Consider the following 8,387-nt stretch of genomic DNA (forward strand, 5'->3'; position numbering starts at 1 on the left):
TCTTGCCTTCAGATTAGCTCAGTTCTGGCTATTGCAACCATTTGGAGAGTGAACCAGTGGATGGATGGATGATCTCTCTCTGTCTCTCCTTCTCTCTGCAAATATGTCTTTCAAATAAAATTAATACGTTTTTAGAATAAATACATAAGTAAGTAGAACAAAGTCAGTTGCCAGAGACCCCAAATATTCCAACCAGCAGAAACACATTTTTGAGGTTGACTTAATTTTCCACATTTTCTCCAATATTTTTCTAAGATATGAATCATGCTCATGTTAGCAGGCACAATGAGTCTGCTTATTTTAAATATCAACAAATATAATTAGCCTCAAACTAGAGTTTCTCAAAAGCAAGCTTTGTTTGCTTCTGACAAGTAAAGGGGACAGTAAAAAAAAAGTGTAGGGTCTGATCTGGAGGCATAATGGATAAAGCTGCAGCTGCTGACAGTGGCATTGGTGCTGATTCATGTCCTGGCTGCTCCACATGCAATCCAGCTCCCTGCTAATGGCCTAAGCAAAGCAGCAGAAGATGGTCAAGATGGGTTGGGCCCCTGCTACCCATGTGGGAGATGCTGCTGGAGTTCATGGCTTCAGCCTGGCCCAGCACTGACCTTTGCAGCGATCTGTAGAGTGAACCAGCTTATGGGAGATCTCTATCTCTCCCTCTATCTTTCTTTCTTTGCAACTCAGACTTTATACAGTTTCCTAAAGACACTGTCCCCACTGAGAAGCAATTTGCTATGACCTATAAAGGGTCTTGCACCTACATGGGAAACCTGGAAGAGGCTCCTGGCTCCTGGCTCCTCTTTAGGAAGGAAGAGGGATTTTCTCCTGGTTCCTGATATGACTCTCTCAGCCTAACCCAATGTGTGGGGACCTGCTTACTTCTTGCATATCTTTTATTTATTTATTTATTTATTTATTTAAATTCTTCAAACATTTTTTCATCAGAATATATATTTTTTAAAGATTTATTTGTTTATTTGAAAGGGAGAGTTAAAAGAGAGAGGAAGAGGTAGAGAAAGAATATCTTCCATATGCTAGTTCACTCGCCAAATGACTGCAATGACTGATCCAAAGCTGGGAGCCAGGAGCCTGGAGCTTCTTCCACATTTCCCACATATATGCAGAGGCCCAATCACTTAGCTCATCTTCCACTGCTTTCCCAGGCACATTGGAAGGGAGCTGAATTGGAAGTGGAACAGCCTGCATATAAACTAGCACCCATATAACACCACCATCACAGATAGTACCTTTATGAACTACACTGCAGCACCCGCCTCTTCAGAATAGTTTAAATTTACAAAACAGAATCAGAGTTGTGCATTACTACAAAGAGTCGCAATATGCCCCTTTCCCACTATTAGCATCCCATATCAGTGTCTTTCTCACAGTTAATGAACTCCACCAGCTTCACTATTTTTTTTTAAACATCTTTAAAACCTTTGTATCCCTCCTACCTTCTGATAATCAACATTCTGTGTTCACACTGAATTGGCTTCCTACTTGCCTTTTACCAGCACATTACTATAAAGTGCTAATCTCTTTAGGCTCCAAGGTATAATGGGTCCCAATTTGGGTCCATAACGGATGGAGTTCTCAGCCGAGCTTCACACCTGCTATCAGATTGATTGGCAGCTGCTGCTAGCTGCCTCCCTGGCCTGTGCTAGCACAGCTGACACTTCATCCGCTCTCAGAAGGGTGGCCATTAAGGTTTGAATACTTGCCCAGATGGGATCGAGTTGGAAAAAATACCTCTGTAAGTGACAAGAATTCCTTAGGGTTGGTTCACAAGCCTTTGCCATGTGCCTTCAAATTGTACCAGTCAGATGCTGTGAATAGCACATCCACAATTATCAACCATCTCTTCCCGTCTGGGACCCAAGAGAGGGGGAACATTTCTCTGCCAGGCTTACAGTGAGCCTATGCTGTTGTGCCATTGGAAAGGGTTGAATGTGGTGCCCCTGAGTCACTCCTGTCGACAGAGGGCCTCCCACAGTGCTGGGTTTAGGCAGATTCTCAGTACTAAGTGCTGAGATTTATTCAGGCTCAGAGCAAGGTGCCAAAGATGGTCTTGCCCCTCCCTCTTCCCCTGTCAAGTCTAAAGAGATCTCTTTCTCCAGTGTGGGATGTTTTCTCTGTGTTAGGAAGGGCAGCATTGAGTTGAGTATACTCATTTCTGACTCCCTAGGGATTCTTGGGGCTGAGCTATGGGTATGATGGTTCAAGGAGTATCTTTACCTGTAGTTTCCTCACCTTGGCTAGTCTTCCTGCTACACCTGTCAAATGTGGAAGGACAGGGTCAGGTAACAGAATACCAGCCTGGATCAAAGATTTCTCTCACCACCCCTTCTGCGAGTCCTGATAACCTGAGGTTGAACATGAAGTTTTGTCCAGCTGTCCCTGAACATGCTTGCTCCTGTCCAGTCTTGATTCCTTCTTGTGATTTCTTCATTTTTAGAAACTTGAATGGGAATAGTAATCCCTGGTCAGCCATTCCTTGATTCTGCAAGGTGCTGGACAAAAGGGATCCAGGGTCTCACTTCATTTCTTGGGTCTCCAGATCAGCAGCTCAGGGCTGCTTGGAACTAAGCACAAAGCTCCTGTGCCCATGGGATGGAAAAGCTGCTCCCCAGAAGAGCCCTGGGGGAGCTGACACTGCTGATGGCTCTCCTCCTGGTTTCTAGGCACACCATCCCAGGATAGGCCCAGTTCCATCTAGCTTCACCAATTTGTTAGCAGACACAAGAGGTCCATTTGCTTTGGGTAGCACCAGATAATCAGCCTCAAGCAGGAACTGCTCAAAGGGAAATATTATTAATTTGTGACAAGTGATGGAGATAAGTGGGAAGAGTTGGTTTCCTAAAGAAACTTCCCCAGAGAGTAACAGTTAGTTAGGGCTTTTAGAGCAACAGTTACAGCAATGTCAGAATGTAGGAAGGGGGCAAGGCTGACCCTTCTGTCTCAGGCCTCCATCTTCTGACCCTGCATGTTTTAAAATCAAGCTCAGAGTACTCCCCTGCCAGGAAGAACTCAGACTGGTGTCTTGTAGCTCTTCCTGAGGGTGGTGGTGTGATCCCCTCCAGCTACAATGGAGCAGGACCAGCTTCACAAAACATTTTCTGAGACTCAAGTTCAAGGTATTAAACTGTTTCAGATTCTCTGCCCCAGTCATCTCCTACTCTTTTTTTAAGTCAGGCTTGGCTCTAACTCAGAACTATTCCGGGGCTCTTCATGATATTCATCCTGCAGCCACTGCTGTTGAGGAGGACATTTCATTCTCCTTTTAGGGGAAAAGAATAAAAAAAAAAAAAATCAGGGCCAAAATGGCTAAGGGAAGGGCATCCTATATCCCTTTGACTAGGGTGGGTCAGGGTTGGTTCAGTTCCCACTAACAGGTTCCATGACTGACCCAGAGTCAGTTCTGACTGACCCACTGACCAAGGTGAGATTCCAAAGGAAGTACCTCAGCCTCCTGTCCCCAGCCAGGAAGGACGTTGATGAAGAGCCACTTCTGGTTGTCTGAGAGATCTCATTGGAGGTGGCTTTGGTGTCAGGGCTGTAGAGATATAGTTAGTGGAGCACTTCACTCTGTTCTTTCTTCTGTGCATCCCAACCACAGGGCCCTGCCTCAGTTGCTCCCTGGATGGTGGCCCCAGCCATACTATATTCCCTAACTGCAGTGTCCCAGTTGCATCCCCTTCTCCATTACTGATCAAGAGTGGTCTAACCCTTGGCTTCTGTAAGTTTGCCATCCACTGGCCAACTCTCAAAAACCCTCATCCTTCTGACTGATTCCTGCTGATGGGAGCCAAGTTGGCTTATCTGGGCAGATTCCTTCTTCTGGGCTTGATTTCTGTATCTTCTAAGTCTCTCGGTGGTGGGAAGCAGAATGGTATATTATAGCACATTTGTTCAATCTGGGGACACCTAGGGCTCCTGAGTGATAATCAGCTTTGTGCCCCCTGCTAGGTTGGCCTAAGAGGAATAATGGTTATATCTGGCCTCCACTTCAAGTCAGAGCCACTTTAATAAAGGGAGACCCTATGCACTGTACCATGCCCACACAATGCTGGCACCATCACCATATGCTCAGCAAATCCTCAGATGATTGGGTAGGCATGTCCCCTTCCTATGGAGTATTTCTCTGACAAATGGTTTACACTCAGGTGTAATGATAGGTAGCAACCCACCCCATTCATTTTTCCTGTGGATACTTTTTAGTGGAGAAGGGTCTGGATCCAGCAGTGATTTAACATTAGTCTAGCATATAGAGTTGGCCGAGTGGCAAGTTTAGAGCAGTGATTTTTGGAGAGGAGAGGGCTTTTAAAGAACAAGGATGGTAGCAAACAATACTTTCTGCTTTGGAAGTGTTTACTGGATGCCAGGCATTCACATTTAAAAAAAAATTCTCTGCTGATGAGTGCCTTGCCCTCCTGCATTTGCATTTTGATCCATCACCTGGTGGCTGTGGGTCTTGGGCAAGTCACTGAACCTCTCTTATTTTCAAGTCCTCTAGTTGAAGGTAAAAAGGCTCACCTCATGGAAACATAGAGATACATACATTTACATCATGCAGTAAGATTTTTGGTTCCACGATCAGCACATATTCAGCATTCATTACTCTTCTATGATATCCATATCCTTTTCTACAGAATGGGCATGATTGTATGAAGCCAAGGGAAGAAACTTACTTTGCAAATAGGAAGGGCTGGGCATGGCGTATTTTATTATTGAGTTTATTTTGTGACTCACATCCTAGATAGCAATATACATCTTCCCTCGCTGTCACCCTCAGACCCCAGATGAGCAGCTCTCTCACCTCTGGACCTGCATCTACACCAGCAAGTGTCCAAGGAGGAGGCTGTGTGTTGTGTTGCAGGGTGATCCCATGGTGTTACCTCCCAGAGGTGTCTAGAATTGGCCTCTGTCTGAAAGTTACTCCTCACCAAAAGTCAGAGTCAACTCTCAGCATCACTTCTCTAACCTCCTTGTGAGAGGAAGAGAATTAGCATGGATCTGGCTGAGAGAACAGGTGAGTTCCCATTCCACTCTCCTTTCTCCAAGAGCTGCCTGGGCTAGCTCTGAGGAGCATTGCCTCCTTGTGATCACATTTTGTCCTCCTTTTATCCTCCCAAAGCTTTTGCACACCCCAACTCAAGTGCATGTGGCTGAAAGGCAAAGGTTTTTTTTTTAAAATAATTTATTTTTATTGCAAAGTCAGATATCCAGAGAGAAGGAGAGATAGAAAGATCTTCCGTCTGATGATTCACTCCCCAAGTGAGCGCAACGGCCGATGCTATGCCGATCCGAAGCCAGGATCCAGGAACTTCTTCCAGGTCTCCCAGATGAGTGCAGAGTCCCAAGGCTTTGGGCTGTCCTCAACTGCTTTCCCAGGCTACAAGCAGGGAGCAGGATGGGAAGTGGAGCTGCTGGGATTAGAACCGGTGCCCATATGGGATCCTGGCGCATTCAAGGCGAGGACTTTAGCTGCTAGGCCACGGTCCTGGGCCCAAAAGGCAAAGGTTTGTGATTCAGCATCAAAGAGATCAGTTTTGACATTCACCACCAAGTGATCTGGGAAAAGTCACTGAATGGCTTGGTGTCTCTGTTTCCTTTATTTTATAAAATTGAAATAATTGTTTAATTGGATAATAGACATGAAACCATCACGTGAAAAATAAAACTAGTTGTGAATCTCACAAACCTGGCTCTGTCTTCCTTCTTGAATCAAGTCCTTTTCTTCCTAGTTGCTCAGTAAAGGGAGACGGAGTTCAGCTGGCTTTGATGAGAGAGCACCAAGCATCAGATACATGTATATGTAGTATTCCTTAATACATTTATGGCTGTAAATGTGTTTTGGTAATAAGTAAATTTCACTTTTACTATATACGCTTAATTTTATTTTCCTGAGATTATCCAATTATCAAACAGGAAATTTCTTTAGATTTTTTTTTTACTGTTTTATTTATTATTTATTTGGGGAAGAGAGCAAGAGTGCATGCATGCACATAAAACAGCTCCACTTTAATCCTTAAGTACCTGTAATGGTCAGGCTTAGGACATGGCCAAAGCTTCCCACATGAATGGCAGAAACCCAACAACCAGAGCCATTGCCAGGAAGGTAGACTTTGGAGCTGTAGGTGGCCATCAAACCAAGACACTCTGGTATGGGAATTCAAGTCTTTCTCACATGGATAGGGGCTGTGTTGCTATGGTGAACTGACTGGTAGTCTAGTCTCTGTTACATGATCATATCCTAATTCATCAAGACCTGTGGGTATGACCTTGTACGGTAGAGGGACTTTTCAAATGGAATATAGTGTGGAATGTTATCCATGATTGTCTGGTGGCAGGTGTAGTCATAGGTGTTATATGAAGACAGTCACAGGGAGGAATTTGAAGGTGCTGGCTGTAAGGAAGAAGCAACCATGAGCTCAGGAATGCATGAAATGTAGCCCTTATAGTTGACATACAAATTGCTTCTCTGCCTTTTGGCTAAGATCAAGTGTAGTTGAAACACAAGACCATGGACTCTTCTCCTAAAGTCTCCAGCCCTGTTGATGCCTTGACATTACGCTAGTGAAGGGGTTTAAACTTCTGGCTTCCAGAATTATAAGATGATAAATTTTGTAATTGGAAACTAATACACATGCCATTATAGCATGCTTTGTCTTTAGTTTGCCATTTTATACTCTTTCTGCTGCCATCAGTGCACAAAATATAGCTTTTCCTAAGCTCACCCATGCTCTATGATGGTGACAGACATTCTTTCCAGGTTAAAGCAGCTCGCTGCCACACAGATAGCATGCATGTAACTGGGACACCAACTCTGTGCAAGGCATTGTGAGAAAGGCTGAGAAATGACTCTCAGAGAGTGACGATTTATCTGTGGTGTGACCCAGAACCCAGTGGCTCAGAACAACCAATGCCTTATTACCTCCCATGCTTTCCATGGGTCAGGAATCCATGAGCTGCAGAGCAGGTGCTTATGGCCTGGAATCTGTCACAGCTGCAGTCAGAACACCAGGAAGGCCATGGGAATCAAGAGGCTGGCTGAGGGCCAAACCTGGAGCTTCTTTCAAGATGGGCAAAGAAGGCTGGGATGCAATGTCAGAAAGTTGCATTCTTAGCTGTTCTTAGCAGGAGGCCACATCTCCTATTCCATGGTCTTTTCCCTGAGGTCACTTGAATGTCCCGGGACACAGTAACTGGCTTTCCCTAGAGTTGGAGATGAGAGACAGTGGGTGAGAGATGGTTTGGGCAAGGGACATACACACACACACACACACACACACACACACACACACACACACATACACACAAACACACACCATGCTTTTATAGTTTAGTTCCAGAAACCACACAACATCACAACTACCACATTTTGTTCTCTGAAAGCAAATCAGAAATTATAGCCATGGTGAAGGGGAGGAGAATCAGGCTCCATTTCTCTTGCAGACATCTTTACAGAGACCACAGGAGCTGGTCATGGAGATGAGGGGCCTGGACCTCCCCACGCCAATGGACCTTTGTCTCTGGTAATGTTTTGGCTCTTTGTAAGATAAGGCCCTGAATGACAGTGTCTTAAATATATGAAATTTATTCTCACTTAAGGGGAAAAGCTAAGAGCAAGGCAGGCTAGGGTTTCTGTGAAATCTCCTTAAAGTCATGGGCAATTCAGAATATCTCAACCTTTCTGCTTTATCATTCTTTATATTTTCATTTTACCCTCTTTGTCACCTCATAGCTGAGGATGGCTGCTGAAAATCTAGCCAACACATTCATAGTCTGGACATCCGGACGGAAGAAGGAGGAAAAGACAAAGGATTCTTCTTCTCCATGCAGTTATGTCTTTAGAAGCAGCCTCCGTGGAAGTTGAGCACCATATTTTGGCTTCCATCTCACTGATCAGCTGTTTTAATCACATGACAACAGCCAGCTTTAACTTGGTGAGCTCATTTAATTCTGCACTCTCCTGCCTCAGAGAAAGTCATGGCCTATTTCCAAGGATGAAAGGGAGGCTGAATATTAGATGGCAGTAGCAGCATCTGCCACATAGCTCCTTGTATATGAGGCTTGGGAAACCCCAACAAGCAAAAGATCAGGTTTGACTATTCAGTAAGAGATCTAGGTCTCTGACTCAGGCTGCCTCTGAAGCTCTAGGGAGAGAGTGTGAATGAGCAAGGACAAGAGAGGAAGAAATGATGAAAGGAAGTGTTTGACCTGCACTTGAAGATAAACAAGGGAGGCATGGCCACAGAGGAGTCAGCAGCCCAGTACAGCCCCCAGCACCTAGTGAACACAAAGGAAAGGGAAAATGAAGTCTTGGAAATAATCGAGCAGCACCTTGAATCTCCACAGAGTCAGCTGAGGGAGCTGAGCTGAGC

General features: G+C 44.8%; 1 pseudogene; it reads left to right on the top strand.

Annotated features, from left to right (window-relative positions):
• The first annotated feature begins 6,475 nt into the window (after positions 1 to 6,475).
• Positions 6,476 to 6,728, top strand: LOC121154330 (annotated as a pseudogene).
• The last annotated feature ends 1,659 nt before the right edge of the window (positions 6,729 to 8,387 follow it).

Source organism: Ochotona curzoniae, unplaced genomic scaffold (genome assembly GCF_017591425.1).
Source record: "Ochotona curzoniae isolate NIBS_2020 unplaced genomic scaffold, NIBS_Ocur_1.0 contig_2723, whole genome shotgun sequence".
Lineage (NCBI taxonomy): Eukaryota > Metazoa > Chordata > Mammalia > Lagomorpha > Ochotonidae > Ochotona > Ochotona curzoniae.